The sequence below is a fragment of the Schistocerca serialis genome, chromosome 3, assembly GCF_023864345.2.
Source record: "Schistocerca serialis cubense isolate TAMUIC-IGC-003099 chromosome 3, iqSchSeri2.2, whole genome shotgun sequence".
NCBI classification, from domain to species: domain Eukaryota; kingdom Metazoa; phylum Arthropoda; class Insecta; order Orthoptera; family Acrididae; genus Schistocerca; species Schistocerca serialis.
In genome coordinates, this window is record NC_064640.1 from 69,160,133 (window position 1) to 69,185,038 (window position 24,906).

At 42.0% G+C, this 24,906-nt stretch overlaps 1 protein-coding gene, 1 non-coding gene and 1 pseudogene across 2 annotated transcripts in view; 1 reads left to right on the forward strand and 2 right to left on the reverse strand.

Annotated features, from left to right (window-relative positions):
- LOC126470681 (uncharacterized) overlaps window positions 1–24,906 on the reverse strand; it is a 990,891-nt gene that overhangs the window by 962,500 nt on the left and 3,485 nt on the right. The window lies entirely within an intron of this gene.
- On the forward strand, window positions 16,578–16,739 carry LOC126472238 (U2 spliceosomal RNA; annotated as a pseudogene).
- Window positions 20,129–20,319, reverse strand: LOC126472227 (U2 spliceosomal RNA). The gene has a single exon (XR_007586373.1). It is a non-coding gene; the product is annotated as a U2 spliceosomal RNA (small nuclear RNA).

Sequence of the window (24,906 nt, forward strand, 5' to 3'; positions counted from 1 at the left end):
TGTTTCTGTTTGCTGATGACACTAACTTGGTAGTAAAGGATGTTGTGTGACTCGATTTCAAATAGTGCAGTACATGACCTCGGTTCACGGCTTGTAGAAAATAAACTAACGTTAAATTACAGTAAGACTCAGTTTTTACAGTTTCTAACACACAATTCAACAAAACCTGACGTTTTAATTTCACAGAAGGGGCATATGATTAGTGAAACTGAACAGTTCAGATTTCTAGGTGTTCAGATAGATAGTAATCTGTCGTGGTAAGCTCACGTTCAAGATGTTGTTCAGAGACTTAATACTGCCATTTTTACTATTCGAACGGCATCAAAAGTGAGAGATACTTCGACACAAAAATTAGCCTACTTTGCTTATTTTCATTCACTTATGTCGTATGGTATTATATTTTGGGGTAACTCTTCCCATTCTACAAGGATATTTTTGGCTCAGAAACGGGCGGTTCGGGCAATAAATGGTGTGAGTTCACGAACCTCTTGTCGATCTGTGTTCACGAGTCTGGCTATTTTGACATTGGCCTTTCAATATGTATATTCCATATTGTCGTTTCTTGTTACCAATATTAGTTTAGTCCCAAGAATAAGCAGCTTTCACTCGGTTAATACTCTGCAGAAATCAAATCTGCATTTGGATCGGACTTCCTTAACTCTTGTGCAAAAAGGTGTGCAGTATACTGCTGCATCCATTTTCAATAAACTTCCACTCGAATTCAAAAATCTTAGCAGCAATCCACGCGCTTTAAAATCGAAACTGAAGAGTTTCCTCATGGGTCACTCCTTCTATTCTGTCGAGGAGTTCCTTGAAAAATTAAGCTGATTCTTATTGTATTGCTGATAGCGTTTACTTAAACTTATGGACTGACTTTTTTCAGGTTCATGAACATTTATTTTTACCTGTTGTAATTTCATGTACTGACACGTTCCATGACCATGGAGATTTGCTCCTCAATTTGGTCCTACGGAACTTGACGTGTAAATAAATAAATAAAGGAATGGATCTTTTCATCTGTGTATATGCCTTAAAACCGACCATTCTGGTGTTCCCTGAAACATACTCTTGAATTTTTCGCACAGTAAAACACTTTCCTTCAGGCACAAAGTTTATCTTGTAGCGTCCACCACCGCACATTAGCGAGGTGGAGTCGTGCTAGGCACTGCGATCGCCTTGCAGCCACTGCAGAAACATGACACTTTGAAACAACCATATCTCCCCTGTGTTAAGAAAATACATATATTTTCGACGTCTGGTAACGAGCCTCATACGGAACAACTCTTAAAGAATATTCGAAGTCATTCATATTTCTAGGCCTACCTGAAAACACCTGTCTATATCAACATAATAAAATAGCAACTTCCTTCCTCTGTTCCTCACATAACTGGCTCATTTCATTCATATTGTCATGTACCTGCTCTGTTGTATCACCCTCTTTACCCCTCTTCACTCTTCGACATGTGAGTCACTGCTTTTTCCAATTTTAATCCCGTTATAATCTGTTTCTGCTCGTATCCTCCAGCATCAAATTCCACCACTTTGCATGACTCTGCTTCCCTTTTATAATTGCGACATTTAACCTATGTATTATCTCTTATATCCCATTGCGTCCATTTCGTGAGACATGCGTGGGAGGAAGTACTATATTGACTGGGACAGGACATACTATCTCCGATTTTCACGCGTTTCTCTTCTAAAATTTCTGGTTTTCATTTCGTGCAAAGGCAGGTTGGTAATGTTTTGTAACTGATAAAGTGCGGAATGGGTTGCTCCGATTCCTTTTCCCTATATTCTTGTGTAGATAACGAATAACTGACTGCCAGCTTACGCCGCAATGGAAGCATACAGCAGGTAAACACACAGTGTTTTGCAAGACATAGGATTATTTACACCACATAATGTGTGTGGCACAGTGCACGATGGAGTATATTGTCACTACTGTTTGTCGGCATTCAGTACATTTAGATGGTCTTACGCAGAGTTAAACAAACCATCCACTCCATGGTTATAAAATCGTAGCTTCTGGGTTCTAAACTGAGAAGCAAGTGTTACCTATTCTTTTCCTCTGGCGTGGAAAGTTTTCTGTACTGACGATGTATATTCAAAACCGGCTGAACAGTTGTTCTGTTAATCACTTATTTGTAGATAAATTACAAAAATGGTTCAAATGGCTCTGAGCTCTATGGGACTTAACATTGGAGGTCATCAGTCCCCTAGAACTTAGAACTACTTAGACCTAACTAAGGACATCACACACATCCATGCCCGAGGCAGGATTCGAACCTGCGACCGTAGCGGTCGCGCGATTCCAGACTGAAGCGCCTAGAACCGCTCGGCCACAACGGACGGCGATAAATTACATCTCCCTAAGATGACTCCAATGAATTTGAGCCAGATACCCGCGTCCACCCCCCCCCCCTCCGTTCCCCTGCATGGCAATCCACCAATACAGTAATCAAATGCCTTCGCATACAATGACATTTTTTTCTGACTATTTGGTCACAGCGATGTTGTTCGATAAATCACATCAAATTTGTCAGCAATATATTTGAACGAATCGGCTAGTACACCACGAATTACACACCACCAATCTAACATCAGTAATAAAACTACTCTAGGGAACAAGACTTAATATGACTACCACGACTTCCTTACTACATGAAACATACGCATTTAACTATCGCAAGTAATAATAATATTCCACTTCATAAGTTAATGTGATAGAATTTAGAATTCAAGGTATGTTCTATCTAAATCGAAGAATGCTATAAACGTATCTTCTAAGATAGGTCGTAAGGTCCGTACTGACTCGCATTTTCCTACTTTGCACTAAAAGTACCTCCGCACAAGTGCAAATGAGTAAAAGACGAAACATGTGTTAGTAAGGAAACGCTTTGAATGACTGGGGACACACATTGTTGGCATTGTGACGAATGTCCACTTGCCTCTTTGGCGTCGGACTTAAAGAGTTGTACAGCTCATTCTTACCCATGATATCGTTTCTAACGGTAATAATTATAGATGCGTAATAGCACACAATTATGGTGAAGTGTATATCGATACCAACTCAGGGATTCAACAAAATGAAGACGTGGATCTCCGCCGCACGGGGTAGCCGCGCGGTTTAGGGCACCTTGCCACGGTTCGCGCGGCTCTCTCCGTTGGAGGTTCGAGTCCTCCCTCGGGCATGGATGTGTGTGTTGTCGTTAGCGTTGATTAGTTTAAGTTAGATTAAGTAGTGTGTAAGCCTAGGGACCGATGACCTCATCAGTTTGGTCCCATAGGAACTTACAACCACACGTGGATATCCTCGCAAAGGACGCAATACACAACGGGCACTGGCTTATCACTCATTTCAATGCATCTGGTCACATCCGTGAACGTACAGCGAGCATATATGCCGCATAGAAAGAAGAGTGGGAAGAACCACGATGGCAGAGAAGCTGACAGTACCATAATGTGCTACCTGCTTCGTCCTCAAAATCGTGCTTTATGAACTGGAGATGCGGCAGCGTACCTAGTGTCAATGCTAAGGATGCGTTCCATCACGAAACATACCTCGTCAACTCTACAACATAGACTGCGTAGACTCCTCAACCTCTTCGTGCAATTGGACATCAGAATGTGATGCACATCACCTCTTCTTTCTTTGTGAATACTTTTGCAGCCAGCATATCACTATGTCCAAAAGACTGAGGAAGTTAAACATCATATTTTCCAATTGTACTACTACTGTCCCCGCATCAGAAAATATCCGTGCAAATTACGAGAATCATTTGGAACCTTGCAAGAAATTTCAACGTGAACATAAAAAGAATTTTAGTGAAACAATGAGAAGTCGATTTAGAGACGCACGCAGCCTTCACCCACTTCGAAAAAGCTTTTGACAATGTTACGCAAAGAAACTGTAGAACACACTGGATAAACCTGGACACCCGATACATCTTACTGAAGCTATAAGAAAGCTCATACAAGGACAGAAAAATAACAATAAATTTGGCAATAATGAAACTGAAGAAATCACTACCAATAATGCACTTGGAAAAGGCTGTAGCTTGTGACCACCCTCATTTAATGTGTTTAAATGGTCTGGTTAAGAACTGGAGACACAAAATAAATCTGGGTATAGAGATTAAAAGAAATAAATGTTAATATCCTTATGTATGCAGATGATGTCACGTTTTGGGAAGAAAGTTAAGATGAGTACAAAAAGCAGTGTATGATCTACATTAATTAGGGAAAATGGAATATAATCCTCGCATATCAACAAAGAAAACGAAAATAATGGCGCATCATGGGAAATACTCCACTCACTCAAAAATAATAATAGATAATATCATACTTCAGTTCCTTAGAATGTGACATAAACTGTGATTTGGAGTAAGGTATAAAAAATAAAATTAACAAATATGAGTCAGTATGTTTGACGATAAAAAAAATGCTAAAACAAAATATGGTAGGGAACAAACTTAAAATATTATAGAACTATGACTACACCCGTACTGTACTATGGAGTGAGTAGAGCTGTACTCCGCCAAACTATGGTTCAGTCGTTTTGGTTCAATACATAAAAGAGGCATTGAGCGGCAGGATTGATGACAGTATCGGCAGAACTGGTAGGGAAAGAAACATAAATGAATGTGTGAGAGAAAAACTGGGACCGGTCGACTTCTCTTTGTTTTTTGTGTGTTTGTTTGTTTTGCACATAATCAGGACCACACATCGTTCAAAGTCAGTCCACTGTATATACTTTTTCCTTACAAAATAATACTGCATTTTATAAGTAACAGAAATTAGTTGATCGCGTAACTTCTGAGTTTTCATGTACTCAAAACAATACTTTTGATGCAAGTACAGTTTACATGCACAAACATAAAAAACTGTATTATTATTGTTGTTTTTTGTACTCAATACAACGATCGTCTTCATGATCAAAGGCAAGAGTTTCATCCTATTACTGGTAAGTGTGAAAGTTGTTTATGAATAACAGAAACATGTTTTATGTAGGGTTCGATGGTCCATTAAAGCGACGTTTGATATGTTTTTGTTTTCCATTTTTTTTTTATTTCAATTATTTTTGAGGAAACGGCGTTTTCTAACTCTACATTACAATTGGTATTGTTTTTTTAGTTCTACTACAACATCCCTCTGTTTCACGTTACAAGTCATCAATATTTGAATAAATTAAATATTGATAGATTCAGTTTTGCTATAAATGCTATTTACTTTTAAGTAACAGACAGGAGGATAACTATGTAGAAGAAAACTGTTGCGTAGGTTACGCGGCCCTTTATATATCCTCTCACAGTGTCTAGACGGTTCACGGCTACCAGTTTCGTGTTGAATCTAGTAAGACGCTGATCTCACACGCAAACAAAACGTTCGAAATGGGATAACTCCCGTTGGTATGCAACACAGCTAACGTACAGGTAATGCAATTACGATCTTAAGTGACCAAAGATATTAGGAAAATCACCGTACTCTACGCTTACTTGTGTTAGCCTAGGGTCGTTCTACAACTGTATTAGTCAGCCACAGATTGAAGACGGAACAGACAAGTTCCTAAAAGTATGAAACGATTCTGTTTACTTTGTACGGACATTATCTGATGCGACGGTAGTGATGGTACTTAAATTACTTAGTTCCTTGCACGTAGTGACATGCTGATCTCAAAACCATTCACAGAGCACCAAAAGCCGATTTGCATCACATTCCGATGTCCAATCGCACCGGAAGTTTGAGAGTCTATGAAACCTGTGCTGTATGGCTGATGACGTTGGGTATCCACTACTCCATCTCCAGTACACAAAGCACGATCTTCAGAACGTAACGAGTGGTACATCATAGTACTGGCACCCTCTCTGCCATCACGATCACAATAATATTATGTGATCGTTTCATAGTTTCTGTTACTGCTAATAACTAGAAACCAGTGCCTACGAGCTTTAATTTGTAAGCTAAAGCACTGAAGATGATGATTATGTGATCGAAAAATCGATTTTGCTGTTAATAAATCGTCAGAATTACTGCCAATGCTGACCTTCCTTCTAATTTTATTTATCATATGGTCGTTGCGCACACAGCACTCTATGGAGTCGCTAATCAATAACAATTTTTACCAACAGGCAATAGTGCAGCAAAAAACTGACCAGTTCAGTGTTCGAGATCATCAACCTCTAATAAGCAGCCACATCATCTAGAACAACCTCTTCGCTATGGAGCACAAAATTCGCCGACCCACTCATCTATCCCGGCTTACCACATGCCACAGTTCGCAGGTATTAACTTGGGCGTAGACAAGCCGCCAATGGAGTTCGTCAGGGATATTTGTTGGTACACACTGATGGCATGGTACGAAAACGAAAGAGACATGTAAGGAAATGCATTACTCTTACCTTAAGTGCACCATTCAGACAGATCGTGGGTGTTGTTTAAATGAGACGGCGTAGGGCCCTGATATGTTTTCAGCGTTTCCCTCTTACAAACGATACAGGAACTTACTTTCCAATTATGTGCACCTGTTTCATCGCCTGCAGCATTTCGAACTTGACTAGTAACTTCAGCAAGACAATGCATCACTTAATAGGTCCAGAACTGTACCGAAATGGCCTGAGGAACAGTACACAGAGACGTTGGTGCTTCTATAGCCCCCAGGACGCCTTAATTCGCTAATAATGATATCGCAATGTCACAAGTGGTAAGAGACGCCATTTCACAACTTCACTGGCAGTGAAAATTTCATCCGCCACCAGATCGGACTGGTTTACCCGAGTCGAGGGCCACCGCACGGGTGTGCGTGAATGACCTCGTCTACTGAGGCGGGTTTTTACGCCTCTTATACCTGCACATTAATCTGTTTCTATACAAGTTTATTTACAGTGTTTGGATGCTATGAAGGGTCCCTCCCATCATGAACACTTCTACTAGGTTCATAACTGTCGAGTGGCCGTGCGGTTCTAGGCGCTACAGTCTGGAGCCGAGCGACCGCTACGGTCGCAGGTTCGAATCCTGCCACGGGCATGGATGTGTGTGATGTCCTTAGGTTAGTTAGGTTTAATTAGTACTAAGTTCTAGGCGACTGATGACCTCAGAAGTTAAGTCGCATAGTGCTCAGAGCCATTTTTTTCATATCTGTCCAGCGCATGATCAACTATTCTTTTACCCTTTAGTCATAGTTTCCTACATCACGGGTGTAAAACTTGCGGACTGGGGGCCCCATGCAGCCCTTAAAGATTATTTGTGCGGCCCGCTACTCCAATATAACATTACACATTACACAAATATCGTGTCACCTTACGCGCAGGAGTAATGGTGAAGAGTATAAAAATGAATTCCACTCAGGTGTTTTGCAGATTCTTCCCTTCAGAATGCACTGTGGCGAGACCGTGGAGCAACGTGCATGCTTTGAAACACAGAGGAGTGCACTGCTGCGTATTTCAGCACAGACAACATTTAGATCTCGACCAAAGTCTCTGTCAGTAGTCTGTAGCTGAGTCGGTTTGCTCCCTAGGTTGCTACACGTATGTGCCCATCGGGTCATGTTCATTACCACAAAAAGGTAACACGTCTGGATATGCATGTCCCTATAATACACATTTACGAAACAATGTTACTTCTGTAGGACATTTCTATCATAGCCGCTGATGTGCGGCGCCTGAGTTCGTAGCAGTGCACGATAAGGAGAAAAACATTCCCCTCTCATCCTCCTAGACCCAACAGCGACCGAAATTTACTTTCACCACATGGGCCTGTAATTAAGTGGATTACTCCCACTACCTTCCTTGAATATTGGTGTGACCTGTGTAGCTTTCCAGTCTTTGGGTACGGACCTTTCGTCGAGCCAACGGTTGTACATGATTGTTAAGTATGAAGCTAATGCATCAGCATACTCTGAAAGGAACCTGTTTGGTATATGGTCTGCACCAGAAGACTCGCTTTTATCAAGTGATTTAAGCTGCTTCCCTGCTCCGAGGATATTTACTTCTACGTTACTCATTTTGGCATCTCTTCATGATTCGAATTCTGGAATGTTTACTTCGTCTCCTTTTGTGAATTCATTTCAGAAGCCTGTGTTTAGTAACTCTGCTTTGGCAGAACTGTCTTCGATAGTATCTCCATTGTTATCGCGCAGGGAAGGCACTAATTGTTTCTTGCCGCAAACATACTTGACATACGACAGGAATCTCTTTGGATTTTCTGACAGGTTTCGAGACAAAGTTACGTTGTGGAAACTGTTATACGCATCTCGCTTAGAATTCGGCGGTAAACTTCGAGCTTGTGTAAAAAATCACCAATCGTGGGGATTTTGCGTCTGTTTGAACTTGACATGTTTGTTTCATTGTTTCTGCAACAGTGTTGTGACCTGTTTTGTGTACCAAGGAGGATCAGCTCCGTGGTTTTAAAATTTTTTTGGTATAAATCTCTCAACTGCTGCCGATACTATTTCTTTGAATTCAAGTCACATCGGGTCTACACTTAAATTATTAATTTGGAAGGAGTGGAGATTGTCTCTCAGGAAGGCCTCAAGTGTATTTTTATCTGCTTTTTTGAATAGATGTATTTTTAGTTTATTTTTGGAGGATTTGGGGGTTAGAATATTTAGTCTCGCTACGACAACCGTGTGTTCACTTATCCCTGTATCCGTTATGATGCTCGTTATTAACTCAGGATTCTTTGTTGCTAAGAGGTCAAGTGTGTTTTCACAGCCGTTTACCATTCGCGTGGGCTCATGAACTAACTGCTCGAAATAATTTTCAGAGAATGCGTTTAGCACAATTTCGGATGATGTTTTATGCGTACCTCCGGAATTAAACATATATTTTCGCCAACATATCGAGGGTAAATTAAAGTCACCAACAACTATAATTGTGTGAGTTGGGTACATGTTTCAAATCAAACTCAAGTTTTCTTTGAACCTTTCAGCAAATGTATCATCTGAATTCGGAGGTCGGTAAAAGGATGTGATTATTATTTTATTCCGGTTACCAACAATGACTTCTAACCATACTAACTCACAGGAAATATCTACGTCAATTTCGTGACAAGATGAACTACTTCTAACAGTCACAAACACGCCACCGCCAACCGTGTTTAGCCTATTCTTTGGAACACCGTTAGGTTCTTCGCAGAAATTTCGGTTGAGCTTATCTCCAGCTTTAGCCAGCTTTCAGTGCTTATAACGATTTGAACATCAGTGCTTTCTATTAGCGCTTGGAGCTGTGGTACTTCCCCAACACAGCTACGACAATTTACAACTATTATACCGATGGTTCCTGTGTCTACGCTCTTCCTGTGTTCGACCTGCACCCTTTGTGACTTAATCCCTTTGTGTGTTTTCCCGAGACTGTCTAAACTAAAAAACCACCCAGTCCACGCCACACAGCCCCTGCTACCCGTGTAGCCGCCTCCTGCGTATAGTGGACACCTTATCTATTCAGCGGAACCAAAAACCCAACCTCCCTTTGGCCCAAGTCGAGGAATCTGCAGCCTACACGGTTGCAGAATCGTCTGAGCCTCTGATTCAGACCCTCCACTCGGCTCTGTACCAGAGGTCCACAATCAGTCCTGTCGACTATGCTGCAAATGGTCAGCTCTGCTTCCATCTTGCAAGCAAGACTGGCAGCATTTACCACTTTTGTTAGCCGCTCGAAACCAGTGAGAATCTCTTCTGATCCAAAGTGACACACAACATTGGTACCGACGTGAGCAACCACCTGCACTTAGTCCACCCGGTATGCACACGGAGTGCACATTGGTTTTCTTTCCCTTCTTGGCAGCCATGTCCCTAATGGGGCCCACAACGCGCCTAACGTTGGAGCTCCCAACTATCAATGATCCCACCCTCTGTGATTGTCCGGATCTTGCAGGCTGAGAGGTTTCCTCTGAAACAGAACAGGTGTCAGCATCTGGCTGAGTGACAGCGTCAGCCACAGACAGCGCCAGGAACCTATTTATTAGGCAAACCAGGGAGGCCTTACGTGCGGCCGCCTTTGAAGTCTTTCGCCCCCTGCTACGCCCCAGCGCGACATCTCGCTCGACCGCAGGTGAGGGGTCATCCTCAGTGCGAGCAGTAACTGGGCTGTCCGCTGGTGAGGACCGATCGGAGGACTCGGCCGTGTTGGACGTCCGTTGGATCCCCAAGGCAGGCCCACAACAGTGGTGCCCATCCACTGTGCCTCAAGCTGTGTAACCGAAGCCATCACAGCCTGAAGCTGAGAGCGAAGTGTCACCAAATAGGCTCGCATTCGAACACAACAATCGCTGTCCCTGCCCATACTAAAGACTATGGAAAACTAAACTATGCAGCTAAACTGACTATCGACACGTGCTGCGCAACTCTACTGTAAACCCTGACTAAAACGCAGGAACTGTGTCTAATAAATTAGATTAACAGGCAGAGGTTTCAAAAAACCTAACTACCGTAGCACTCGTTGTTGTTGTTGTTGTGGTCTTCAGTCCTGAGACTGATTTGATGCAGCTTTCCATGCTACTCTATCCTGTGCAAGCTTCTTCATCTCCCAGTACCTACTGCAACCTACATCCTTCTGAATCTCCTTAGTGTATTGATCTCTTGGTCTCCCTCTACGATTTTTACCCTCCACACTGCCCTCCAATGCTAAATTTGTGAACCCTTGATGCCTCAAAACATGTCCTACCAACCGATCCCTTCTTCTAGTCAAGTTGTGCCACAAACTTCTCTTCTCCCCAATCCTATTCAATACCTCCTCATTAGTTACGTGATCTACCCACCTTATCTTCAGCATTCTTCTGTAGCACCACATTTCGAAAGCTTCTATTCTCTTCTTGTCCAAACTATTTATCGTCCATGTTTCACTTCCATACATGGCTACACTCCATACAAATACTTTCAGAAACGACTTCCTGACACTTAAATCTATACTCGATGTTAACAGATTTCTCTTCTTCAGAAACGATTTCCTCGCCATTGCAAGTCTACATTTTATATCCTCTCTACTTCGACCATCATCAGTTATTTTGCTCCACAAATAGTAAAACTCCTTTACTACTATAAGTGTCTCATTTCCTAACCTAATTCCCTCAGCATCACCCGACTTAATTCGACTACATTCCATTATCCTCGTTTTGCTTTTGTTGATGTTCATCTTATATCCTCCTTTCAAGACACTGTCCATTCCGTTCAACTGCTCTTCCAAGTCCTTTGCTGTCTCTGACAGAATCACAATGTCATCGGCGAACCTCAAAGTTTTTACTTCTTCTCCATGAATTTTAATACCTACTCCGAATTTTTCTTTTTGTTTCCTTTACTGCTTGCTCAATATACAGATTGAATAACATCGGGGAGAGGCTACAACCCTGTCTCACTCCTTTCCCAACCACTGTTTCCCTTTCATGCCCCTCGACTCTTATAACTGCCATCTGGTTTCTGTACAAATTGTAAATAGCCTTTCGCTCCTTGTATTTTACCCCTACCACCTTCAGAATTAGAAAGAGAGTATTCCAGTTAACGTTGTCAAAAGCTTCCGTAGCACTCAGGTGAAACTAAATAATTCGTCCCTGATTAGGAACTTCTAATATGTCATAAAATCGGTTTACTTTCCGATGTAGACCAAAACGCGGGAACTGTGGCTATTAGATATTAAATAAACACGTAGAGATACAAGAAAGAAAACTATTAAAGAGCACAGAAGATATAAAATTCTCTCCTGGTTAGGAACTCGTAAAAGTTACAAAATCTGTTACTTCCCAGTTGCTGCCTGTGTCTCGGCCGGCTGCTGCTGCCTGACTGTTGGAGTGATATGGCACCCCTGATATGTCTAGATACGACTCCGACAGGTGAAAAGTAAGCATTCTGTCCGATCGCCTGCATCCATTCATGTCCATTGTGGATTCCGACGGACTTGGGCAATTTCAGCAGGAGAATACGACACCACACACGTCCAGAATTGGTACAGAGTGGCTCCAGGAACACTCTTCTAAGTTTAAACACTTCCGCTGGCCACGACACTCCCCAGACGTGAACATTAATGAGCGTATCTGGGATGCCTTGCAACATACTGTTCAGAAGAGATCTCCTCCCCCTCTTACTCTTACGGATTTATGAACAGCCATGCAGGATTCATGGTGTCCATTCCCTCCAGCACTACTTCAGACATAAGTCGAGTCGATGCCACATCGCATTGCGACACTTCTGCGTGCTCGTGGGGGCCTTACACGATACTAAGCCGTTAAACCAGTTTCTTTGGCTCTTTAGTATGAATCAAAACACACCCAGCCCTGGTGTAATAGTCTACAATATTTATTATTTATTTCACAAACCGGTTTTCAGCTGTTACGCCATCATCAGGTAGAAAGAAAAGCACATGGTGCAGTAAAATTTTGTTGGATCAAAGAGTTACAGAGTATCTCCATTTCTAGAGATGAAAAATATTAGTGTTAAGCTATGGAAACTCTAAGTTGGAATATCAGTAATATTAGGAAAAGGACAGATATCCAGTCAGCGCAAATATGACCAGATGAGCCGCAGACAGGCACAATGAAAAGACTGTTACACATTAATAACTGACGGCCAAAGCCTTCTTCAGCAAAGAAAATGCACGCGCGCGCACACACACGAACACACACACACACACACACACACACACACACACACACACAAATAAGCACATCCCATGAACAGTGCTTGCATGTGTGAATGTGTGTGTGTGTGTGTGTGTGTGTGTGTGTGTATGTGTGTGTGTTTTCTTTGCTGAAGAAGGTTTTGGTCGACAGTCATTAACAATCTATTCATTGCGCCTCCCTGCACCTCAGAGGGTCATCTTTGTGGTGAGTGGCAGTCTATCCTTTCCCTAATATTATTGATATTCCATTCTGGAGTTTCCATTGTTTAAGATTAACATTTTTCACCTCTGGAAATGGAGATATTCTGTAGATGCACTAGTTTTAAATCTATGATCTAACAAAATTTCACTGCCCCACATACTTATCTTTGTACCTGATGATGATGTAATAGTCGAAAACCTGTTTGTGAAATAAAAATTGTTGCAGAATATTACACTAGTGATTTGTGTGATTTCATTCATAATTTGTGAAATATTCTACGAAGAACCAATGGAACAGTCAATCAGTGTAATTTGGATCAAAGAAAAATCGTATATCTTCAACTTTTGTTGCCCTCTCTTCCTTAGTAACAACATACTGTAAAAAAAAATCATACAGTTTTAAAGATATTTCCATTTTCTGTGATAAGATTATTTAAATTGGAGATATACCTCAGGTGGTAATATTTCCTCGTGATTAAGATATGGATTTCAACATTTTGATGAATTATTAGAACTATTTCCAACGCAAAACACTTGTATGAGACGAGATACATTTAATTTTGTTCGACTCCTGCAAAAGCACGTACTGCCTCCGTCAAAATTAACTTCTATAGTTAACAATGGGTCTTTTCCAATGCCTGGATAAAACATTGGTTTCATTCTATAACGAAAAGAAATTTGTGGTGAATCAAAGATTCATCATGCGCAGTGTATTATCGGATTATCACGAAGATATATAACCAAGTTAAAGCATCAAATGTAAACTATTTCTTAAGTAAATCAGTCGAAAAATGAAGATTTAACATGCTTTTCGATATGCGTCATGAACAAGTCTGATTCGGGTGAAAAACAAATAACACAAGCTTCAAAACTGAGTTTGAATCAAGATTTACAGATTTTAAATAATCGGAAAGTTTTCTTTGATCTCTTCGATTTATACATTAACTATGGAATCGGTACGTAATCAAATGAAAATGGAACTAATTGAGATCCAGTATGACTCAGATTTGAATACGAACTTAACGTACCTGCATTTTATAAATATTTGCCTGCCATGTTTGGTAATACTTGAAAATTTGTGTATGACACGTTTCTAAGTACTTATGGATACGAACAGCTACTTTCAGTTTCGAAAGGAAATAAATCTCCAGTGAGATCAAAAATCTCAGACATTCACCTTGAGTAAGTTTTGAAAGTAATTACTGCGAATAAGTTTTCTTCTAAAATAGAAAAGTTAGTAGCAGTGAACAGATGTCAAGCATCAGGAAGGAAGCATTAATATTATCGTTGTTCTTCTACTTTGTGCCATATATTTCCAAATAAATTTATTTTCTATGAAAACTGAATCTGAAATTCTCTATTTGTGGCCCACTTCAATACGAACCTTGTTCGTTTGGCCTGTATCAGCTTTTGATTGTAACACCCTTGCTCTATTTGGCCTGTATCAGCTATTGATTTTAACATCCTTGCTCTATATGTTCGTGTTGTGAGGTAAAACCTTCAAGTTCCTCGTTGAGATGTTACAGTACTAACAATTTATCCTATTTACTGAACATGTAACTCTCTTTAATTGTTCCAGTTGCCCTCTGTACTTTGGTAATTATTGTTACCACAACTGTCTCATGGTCACTGATACCAAGAGGTTAGGTTTAATTATTGCCATTAAATTCAGTATATTTCGATTATGAGTGGGGTGGTGAACTATCTTCTACATAGCTTCTAGAGAACACATTTAGTAACATTTCGTGGGATGTCTTGTCACAATAACCATTAACAAACCCATAAATATTCTGACTGATTCTTGGATGATTAAAGTCTCTCGTGATTATTACAGAATGATTGAAGAACATACAAATAGGGGAATAATGTTCGTTCTGAACAGTTTTAATTTATTCAAGATGATGGACTGTCACCCCCCCACCCCCCCCCCCCTGCTCCCTGGTGTTGATGTGGCAATGTCGCACTGATGAAGTCATGGGTTTTTCATCACTCTCCCTCGCACCACCACCCCTCCAGAACTTCTGCTCCCATCTCCCCCCCCCCCCTCCCCCCCACGCCATTCCACTTGGTAATTGCCAGGAGAGATTGCTCAGTCTGGCATGGAGGGACATAGGGTAGTTTATTACTTTTATTTTGTGTGTTGCCCTGTTAGAAAATTTCCTTTTTTCATCATTTTTGGGGTTAAAATTAGTGGTAAATTCAAAGTTTTGGTCGGAGACAGTACTGGAAATTATCCTACAGCTTTGGTGACTAAATTAGATTGCAATACCACTCGAAATAATTTTTTTTTTTTGTGGGAACTTCCATCTATACCACAATTGCAGATCAACAGTTATATGATTCATTAGTGTCAGTTACATTTCAGATGACATAATAATACATACTTTATTTAAAAAATTCAGTTTGTATATTCTTTATTTATTCAGTTTGTAGGAGACATGGCTCCTCCCCTCCCCCACATGGAAAATAGTGGGAAAAATCACTGTCTGTGCTGAGCTGTTTGGTGTGGAAAGACACAGGGTGTTTTTTCCTTATTTTGGGGTATTATCCTCTTGGAAAGCGCTTACTAAAATTTTTCCTTGTGCATGACCTCAACTTTGATGTGTGGAGACTGTCCTATTTGATATTATCGCCACCAGAGGTCACCAGGGAAAGCGACCTTCACCCCCCCCCCCCCCCCCCCCCCAGCTATAAATTTTTGGGAACACACTGTCCTTTTGCCAGTGTTTTAGGTGGCCAGCGACATTTAAGTCCCCCAGGTGTTCACCGGTGCTTCCTGCAAGAATGGAATATCTTTGTTCCACCCGCTACAGGTTTATACAAGCCAGTGGCTGCCATCTATTTTGTACTGGGAAAGTGATCCGTTCTTTGTTGGTGTGTCAAGATATTAGTGGTATTTAAGTGTGCAGGTGTCCCATGACTGTTGGCTGTAGAAACGATATTTCCGCTATTGTTCTCGCACTACAGTGTTGATCTAGCCAGTCTAGCCAATAGCCCTATGTGGGTTAATATGGGTGGTAATGATAATAGGATGGCGAACTTTCACGGAAGTACAGGGGAGTAGCCGACTACCGATCTACTAGTGAAGGGCTGCTGGATGGAACATAATGATGGGAAAAATATTAGTACGGTGACTCTCTGTCCCAGTGCTGTTATAAACCCATGCTCTGTACATACAGGAGTCATGTAGCAACAGCACTGGAAAATGAAACACATTTACGCCTATTTATGAGTCTAACGTCGCATCCTAGCCAACAGAAAGGTTGTAAGTACATTGCGTGACATTTTTTATGATTGTAGTGCTCATTATCTTGCTTGAAAATGGCATCTCAAGACGAAAAACCTGGCCAGTCACCTCCAGTCTAGTCCATTTACCGCGTGTACTGTGTACCTGAAGGGTCGCAACAGGTTAAGCCATCGCTTCCGGTCGGCTAAAACCTCGTTACTATGCCTTCCACTGACCGTGGAACAGTGTCGCTAAGTCCTAGAACACTGTGAGACAAATAAGTGCGGTTTGGAAGTAGAGTTCTAACTGCAATTCCACCCCTAGCATAAACTCTCAAGTTTAAAAATACCACTTTACAAAATCGGAGAGAGGGTGTTAACGCCCATACTCATCGAATTTTTTAGGCGAAACGTAGTTGTTCCCTTTTATGCGTGTTATTTTCGAAGACAGAAGAAATCAGAGTATACACACGTTTCGACATCGCTAAAGCATCGTTATTTGTTGATTCTTAGTGTGAAAATTCTGTACAACAGTATGGCGTATGCTATATATCATCTAAGTATTGTCTCATCAACAAAAAAATCTGCTCTTATCAGCTTAATATCTATTATGTCCTATATCACAAGACTAGAATATTAAACTTATTTTTGGTCCATGACAAAGTGCTAAGAGCCTACTCTACCTCTGTCACAGGATGCCTCCTCACTTTCGAACTCTCTTAAGGTATTCAAATGCCTCATTCCCTGTGAAGTCTCTAAACGCAACTAAATAGCAGCACAGAGGAGTTATAAATATCAGGTTAATACTAGGTATCAGTTAATAAATTCGGTAATATAGGAAATTTTATTACGATGGCCCTCTCTCCCTGTGTAGGTGGCAGATTGAAATTTTGTAAAAAGATCTTGCCGCAACAAAAAAAGTCTTATTACTGCTCCAATCGCTAATCATGTTCATGTTACTCTAGCCTTCGCTTTATCTCGAGAGCTGCACGTCGTTATCAAACTAACTGATTAATCAATTAAGTTAATCATGAGCGCTCGCTTCCATGGTGAGCAATTTTTTGCCTGCAGATGAATTACACCCACCAGGTAACTCAAATGGGAGTTCCTCGAGGGAAGACGATGTTCTTTTCGAGGAACATTACCGAGAAAATTTAGAGACCCAACGTTTGAAGCTGACTGCAGAATAATTCTATCCCCAAAAAAATGGTTCAAATGACTCTGAGCACTATGGGACTTAACATCTGTGGTCATCAGTCCCCTAGAACTTAGAACTTCTTAAACCTAACCAACCTAAGAATAACACACACATCCATGCCCGAGGCAGGATTCGAACCTGCGACCGTAGCAGCCGTGCGGCTCCGGACTGAGCGCCTAGAACCGCGAGACCACCGCGGCCGGCTTCTATCCCCACCAACATACCTTTCGCATAAGGGCTATGAAGGCAAGATACAGGAATCAGCACTGATTTGGAGACATACAGATAGTCGTTTTTTTCCGCCCTCTATTTGCGAGGGGAATAGGAAAGGACACAAATGTCGTGTGAGTAGGGCCTCCTGTTGGGTCGACCGTTCGCCGGGTGCAAGGCTTTCGATTTGACGCCACTTTGGCGACTTGCGCGTCGATGGGGATGAAATAGTGATGATTAGGACAACACAACACCCAGTCCCAGTGAGCGGAGAAAATCTCCTACCCAGCCGGGAATCGAACCCGGGCCCTTACGATTGACAGGCTGTCGCGCTAACCACTCAGCTACCGGGAGCGGACAGGAAAGGACATGACTAGTACACTTCGCCACACACCGCAAGATGGCCTGTGAAGTATGAATAGAGACGTGGATGTAAATTTTAGTGTACGTATTAAGATGTCAGTCTCGCCATTTATAGGCACACAAAACTCATGGAAGAATGTCGTCTCTTATTTATCGAGAAAACAAAAGACGAAACTTCTTCTGTTGCTGATTGTGTCTCCGTAAAAACCTTCGTATTTACCTCTAACTAAACTGCAGTCACATCGCGGGACGTGTATGAGAAGCTGTATTATGTTTTCCCACAACGCTTAGGAGAAGTGATATAGAGCTCACCTCTCATTGGGCCTTCTGTCAGAGTAACGCTTACCCGCCATATTCTCACGAATCTCCCAGTCTTTGATATGTAGCATTTGAATCCACCTGATTTTGACGAGTAAGAGATGCCCCTGCCAAGTCACATGCATCTGATAATTCTCTCGACGTTCCATCACGCTCAGAGAGTATTGTTCCATTAGTTAGAAGGCTATCACGTCCCCACCCGTCACTGAGTAGATACAGAGCTACGACAATAAGAAAAATAGCACATAACTTTTTTTTCCTGCAGTCATATCGCCGTGGCTGGCAGATGCAACCTATTTATCTCGTTCCTAAAGTACTTATATAACCGTGTTACCGTCTTTCCGTGGTTATTTTTGTACTTTTAAGGTCAGTTCGTCAATCAGTTGAGGTACAGTCGCTAATTTTCTCACTGCGGTCTCTTCACGGGACGTACGTACGACGAAGTAATATTTTTGCTCACAAGAATTAGAAGAAGAGTAAAGAGATCACCTCTCAGCCTCCCTTTTGTCAGAGCATCGCTTACCCCTCAAATTCACAAGAATCTTCCGGTCTTCGATATATAGCGATATGTAGCCCCAACTATGTCAGAGACCCCTGATCATTCTCCCGAAATCCCATCACGTTGCGACTGGATTGTTCCATCAGTTATAAGACTGTCTAGCCCTCTACCCGTCACTGGCTGTGTAGAGACTCATAACAACGAGAAAAAATATCTTGCTAACGTTCAGGGAGAAATTCACCACCATGTAGATGTTCGCATCCAGATATATTTTACGATGGGGGCGGCTCCTAGTGTTTTGTAGCCAATGACGTAAGAGAACAGTAGTAGGTCTCTTCGGCTATTTTAGATTCAATAGTTACATTTATCTACATTGAGCTCCAACACCCACCAACCTTCAGTCCTCTGCAAATCGCTATACCTTACCAGTGCCGCAACACTATTGTAGACACTAGCCCACATCGTCTAAATGCGTATTCCGCAAACCATAGCATTATTGTCTATTTCTTCGTTTCTTTTCCAGTCACGTGCATAATAATAGAGTAAAAATGAATGTCTGTATGCCTCTGCTTATACCCTAAATATCCTCTACGATCTCTAACCCAGATATAGGTTCTTTAATGGCCATCGTAGCCTTACTGCTGCACCTTTACTATATGAGGACTGTACGAAGAAACTCTGATACATCTGCAATTTATCGATATCAAATGACTGTCTATAAATATGTCACTATACATGTAATAATCTCCTTTATCGTATTCCAATGATCACCATCCTAGATATGCGACAGCATAATGACATCAAAGTCTTCGTTGGCAGCATAGTGTTTCATGACAAATAAACCACATGTTTTTCAGTTGGGATATATCTCCATAATACACTTATCACTGTATCACAGAGCTTACCACACGTACACTATCCACTGAATCATTTACATTGACGCAACAGCCTCGCACCTTCATGCACAATTCACAGCTAGGGAAATATTTGGGGTTTAATCATAGCATTATTCATTTTTCCGCCACGCGCTCTTCAGGAGCGGACCGACCATGCTACAATATTCCGTCTAGAATAGAGTATATTCACATGGTAGAACGCATATTTGTAGTGTAGTTATTTATTTAGAAGCAAACCCTGTACCTACACGCTTATCTGACTATCGTACATCGAGAGCCAATCAACCAACAAGCATAAGCCAGACCAAACCAATCTAGATGTTTCTTCCAGCAACAGCAGTTGCCTTACAGCCTCTTACACCTCTGTCTGAATTGTATTGCCATATACGCCAGGTGATACGCCGACGGGAATTGCAGCTTCCCTTAAGACTCCAGCAAATGAATCTAACTCAGATATATGCATTCTTCTTCAGCAAGCTTCAGATGCTTACAGCTAGGAGTTTTACAGCGGTTCACGCTTTCGATGATAATTTACGACATTTCTAATCCTATTAACGTACAATAGATTTAGTACTGTACTGCTATTTGGCTACCTTAAGAAATTTCGTAGGAGACGAGGCAGTTGACTACGTTAACAGAGTTCAAAAGTGAGGAGGCATCTGTGACAGACGTAAAGCATGCTCTTATCACTCCGTCATGAACCAAAAATGATTTTAAGATTCCAGTCCTGTGATGCAGGACATAACAGATATTAAAATGATAAGAACAGCTTGTTTTACTGAACGAGACACTATTTAGTGGAAATATAGCCTATGCCAGACTATTGTACAGGATTTTCTCACTAAGGACCAATAAATAACGATGTATTAGCGATGTGAAAACGTGTGCATGTTCCAATTACTTATGCCTTCGGAAATAGCGTGCATAAAGCGAAGGATTCTACATTTTGCAAGAGAATTTCAAGGTTTATGGAGAACAACATCCCCACCTCGTATTGTGTAAAGTGAAATTTTTAAACTAGAGAGTCTATGTCTGCAGTGGAATTGCGGTTAGAACTCTACGTCAAAACCACGCCTGCTTCTCTCACACTGTGCTAGGACTTAGCGACGCTGTTCCGCGGCCAGTAACCTGCGGCAGGCGTGGTCACGAGGGTTTGGCCGACTGCATACGATAGCTTAGCGTGTCGCGGCCGGTATAAATTTTCCGGCCGGTCAGCTGTTCCGGTACACAATCCACTCTGTAAATGGTGCTGGACAAGACTGGATGAACTAGACAGTTTTTTCGTCTTTAGATGCCATGTTGAAGTGAGATAATGAGCACTACACTCATAAAAAATATCGCACGATGTGACTCCTTCGTTTCTGTTGCCTAGGATGCGACTTGCGACTCATAAATAGATATAAGCGTGTTTTATCCCCAGTGCTGTTGCTGCATGACTCCTGTATGTCAAGAGCACGGATTTATAGCAGCAAGGAGACGGTAGGTCAGTGTACTAATACCATTATGTTCCCTCCAGCAGCCAATCACTTGTAGATCGGTAGGAGGCTACTCCCCTGTACTTGAGTGAAAGTTTGTCACCCTGTTATCACTATCACCCATACTTCCCCCAAGGGGTTATTGGCTATCCTGGCTGGAGCAACTCTCTAGTGCTAGACTAATAGCGAAAATATCCTTCCTGCATCCAACAGTCATGGGACACCTGCACACGTAAGTGCTGCCGACCTCTTGAAACACCAACAAAAAACAAAGCTCTTGTGGTCTCTCTCACGTATTTGCCAGAACGAATGGGGTGGTCGCCTCTGGCTTGTAGAAACCTCTAGTGGGTGGAAGAAAACCATCCATATTTCCAGAAAGGATTGGTGAACACGTTGGGAACTTAAATGTCGCCGTCCACCTGAAACACTGACGAAAGAATGCTGTGCTCACGGCAGTTTATTGCTGGAGGAGTGAAGGTCGCTTTTTTCAGCCCCCTAAAGTGGCGGTAATGTGAAATAGGACAGTTGGTCTCCACACATCACGTTGAGCACGTGCATAAGGAAAAATTTTCTAACAGGATAATAGCCCCCAAAAAGGAAAAACCACCCTATGTTCTTCCACAACAACAGTTCAGCACAGACTGAGTGATTTTTCCAGACAATTTCCAGGTGAGAGAGTCATGTCTCTCGCAAACCGATTAAATAAAGAATATACAAACTGAATTTTATAAATAAACAATGTATTATTAAGTCCTCTGCACTGTAATTGACGCTACTGAAGCATATGACTTATTATCTGTTATTAGGGTACAGATGAGAGTTTGACGCCAAAAATTTGAATTTCGAGCGATATTGTAAACCAGTACCACTTCCCACCAAAATTTGAGTGTACCACCAATTTTAATCCTAAAAATGATGAAATAATGAACATTTTCTCACAGGATAGCACCCACATTAAGGAAAACACACTACCTTAAGTCGTTCTGCACCAACAGCTCAGGACAGACTGAGCAATTTTTCCCACCAGTTTCCAAGTTGGGTAGGGGAGGGGTGGTGGGGGACAGGAAGTGGGGGAGGGGTTTTGTTGGGAGGGGAGGGAGGAAGAATTCATGACATTATCAGTGCACCACTGCCACAGCTACACCAGGGTGCTGGGGTGTGTATGTGGCGGGGGGGGGGGGGGGTTCCACCATCTTGAATGAATTAAAGCTGTCCAGAATGAACGTTATTCCCCTACTCTTACATATTAGCGAAATGAGATTGTCTCTGATTTTTGCAGACTTCAGCGGGTGGGACTGGTGGTCGAGAGAAGAATCCAGTTATAGCTTTATGCTCACCCCTGATGCTGATTCTTCCACAAATAATCTATGATGCAGGTTCAGTTTCAATCTCGGTGGATTTCAGTTTCATGTCTACTGTGACAAATACACTACCTCCACTTCCCATTAGCCTATGCTCTACATATACGCTTAAATTTTCCCCTTACGTCTCATTGCTGTCAGTTTAGGATTGCAAACAGCTTATGTGTGCTTCGTTGTTTTTTGGAACGCTTCCAACTCCGCCACTTTGTTGCTGATGCTTCATTGGTTAACCATTAGGATTTTAATACTCTCACCTATTAGCAGCATTTATTTGGATCCTACACTGGTACTTAAGAGGCTCTAACAACTATCGTTACTGGACTGGAAGGAGAGTCGCATACTGTAGAAACCATTGTGTGCACCCCTCATACATTTAGCTACCTATTCGCTGCACTGCTTTTGTGCAGAGCGTACCTGATCCACTTAGTGCTCTCCTACAGTTCTGAACCCTATGGACCAAGTCTGGGACAGTCTCAGCCTAGCTTGTCGCAGAACCTTCACAGTTGCTGGTTCAAGCCTTCCACTCGACTCAGAACAAGAGAGCTAGTTCTGCAGATTGTGAGCTAGTTGAAACTCCATGAAGAAGGGTGGTATTGTTAACCGTCTGTGTTAGACGCTGAAATGGTGGAAGAATGACCTGGGAGCCCAGGCTATAGGCAACGTTGGTCTCAGCATGTACCACAATATGCAGTTGGTTGCACCCTGTTACGTGAGTGGCATCCATAATAGTCTTATCATCCTGAATGAGGCCCCCAGTCATACACACTCAATGCACATGGTGTTCCTTCCCAGTCCTTGCTGCCATTTCCATAGTGGGTACGATTATTCATTGCACCTTTGGAATGTCCACGTCAAACAGGTCTTTATACATTTTGCCTTTGCCAATCCTTTACGTGGAACAAAACACATTTCCCAACAGGTAGATTGAGTCTCACTTGAACAGTTTCAGTTCAGTGGAAGCCAGCTCCTCGAAATGGTCGGTTAGGGGTATGGGTGTAAAACTCTGAGTGCGCACTGCTCCCCATCTCCCGTGCACTGTGTTCAGACCAGGGTCTCCCAAACTGTGTTCTACGGAACAATGGTGTTCCGCGGGAAGAGAATAACTGGACTGGGCTGTTTTGAGGGAAGAGACCAAACTGCGAGGCCATCGGTCTCATCGGCTTAGGGAAGGACGGGGAAGTCGGCCGTGCCCTTTCAAAGGAACCATCCCAGCATTTGCCTGGAGTGATTTAGGGAAATCACGGAAAATCTAAATCAGGATGGCAGGACGCGGGATTGAACCGTCGTCCTCCCGAATGCGAGTCCAGTGTGCTAACCACTGCGCCACCTCGCTCGGTAAGAGAATAACTGCTCCGTAAAAATTATTAATAGCACAGCGTTCATTTTTCGAAATTTTGTCTTGGTTTTTAATTTTTTATGCTTTCTACGTCATTCGTTATGATCTAAGATTGAAATAATGACAGAATAAAACAAGTTCTTCACATATTAAAAATTTTACTAATTTTACGAGACTTCAAAACGAGGTGCTCTATCAAAGTGCCAGGATTCCTAGAGTGTTCGGTCAGAGGAAAAGTTAGGGCACTCGTTGACTAGACATATTACTGAAACGGCCAAGTGGACGAGTAGAGATAGATCCCGTATCAGGTTTTCAAGTCCGTGGTAATAACGGGTGCTGGAAAAATAAAACGTGATATCTCTGCCGGGAATGTCAACGCTTTATTCAGAGAAAAACGCATCACCACACCTGAATTAATTTACTTTGGTAAATTTGGCGACTGGAACTAATGGCTTTGTCCCGTACAAGGGGCACAAAACGTGAGTAGTTGACGTTTACTTTGTTTAGGCCACATTACATCTTTACCTATAGGAAACACATGAGGATGCACACAATCAAGACTGCCGTCTTTCAGATATGGACTATAGTGAAGATAGAAAAATGGTTTTGGGGAATTTTATTGTAGTGTCAACTATTTCCATTGTCACACTGAAAGAGCAGATATCTGTTAAGGTTTGTGAAACAGTTTTGTTGGTTATGTTCATTCAATATCTCAGACGTTTTTCACAAGGTATACTGGAATATAATCGAGACACTGATGCCTATTTAAAAAAAAAACTGATGGATTTTAAGTCTTCTTCGGTGTACGTCAAGGGGTTCGAACAATTTATTTTGATGAAGTGCCACAAAATATGATGTGTGGTTTCGTTTTCGTGTGAGATGTAAGTGTGCAACAGAACGGTGCTTTGCTGAGGAAGAGCTGGTCTCCGTGAGGAGATCTATGGTCTGTCAGCTCTCATCCTGTGCCTACACGCCGTGCTTCCGTGGAACAGCCTTAAAGGTTGAGTAAAGAGTTGCGCAAACAACAACGGATATCGTCGGTTACTCGCGGCCGCTATACTATTGTGCCACTCTCCCAAATAACATCCGCACAAGTTTCTTGGAGTTGATGCAGGGTTATCAAATTAAAAGTTTAACGCATTACGCCTACAAACGTGGGCAGAGTAAGTCACGAGCAGTTTCCATGTTGTTGCTGCACTCTCCCAGATAGCGTCCTGCAGAA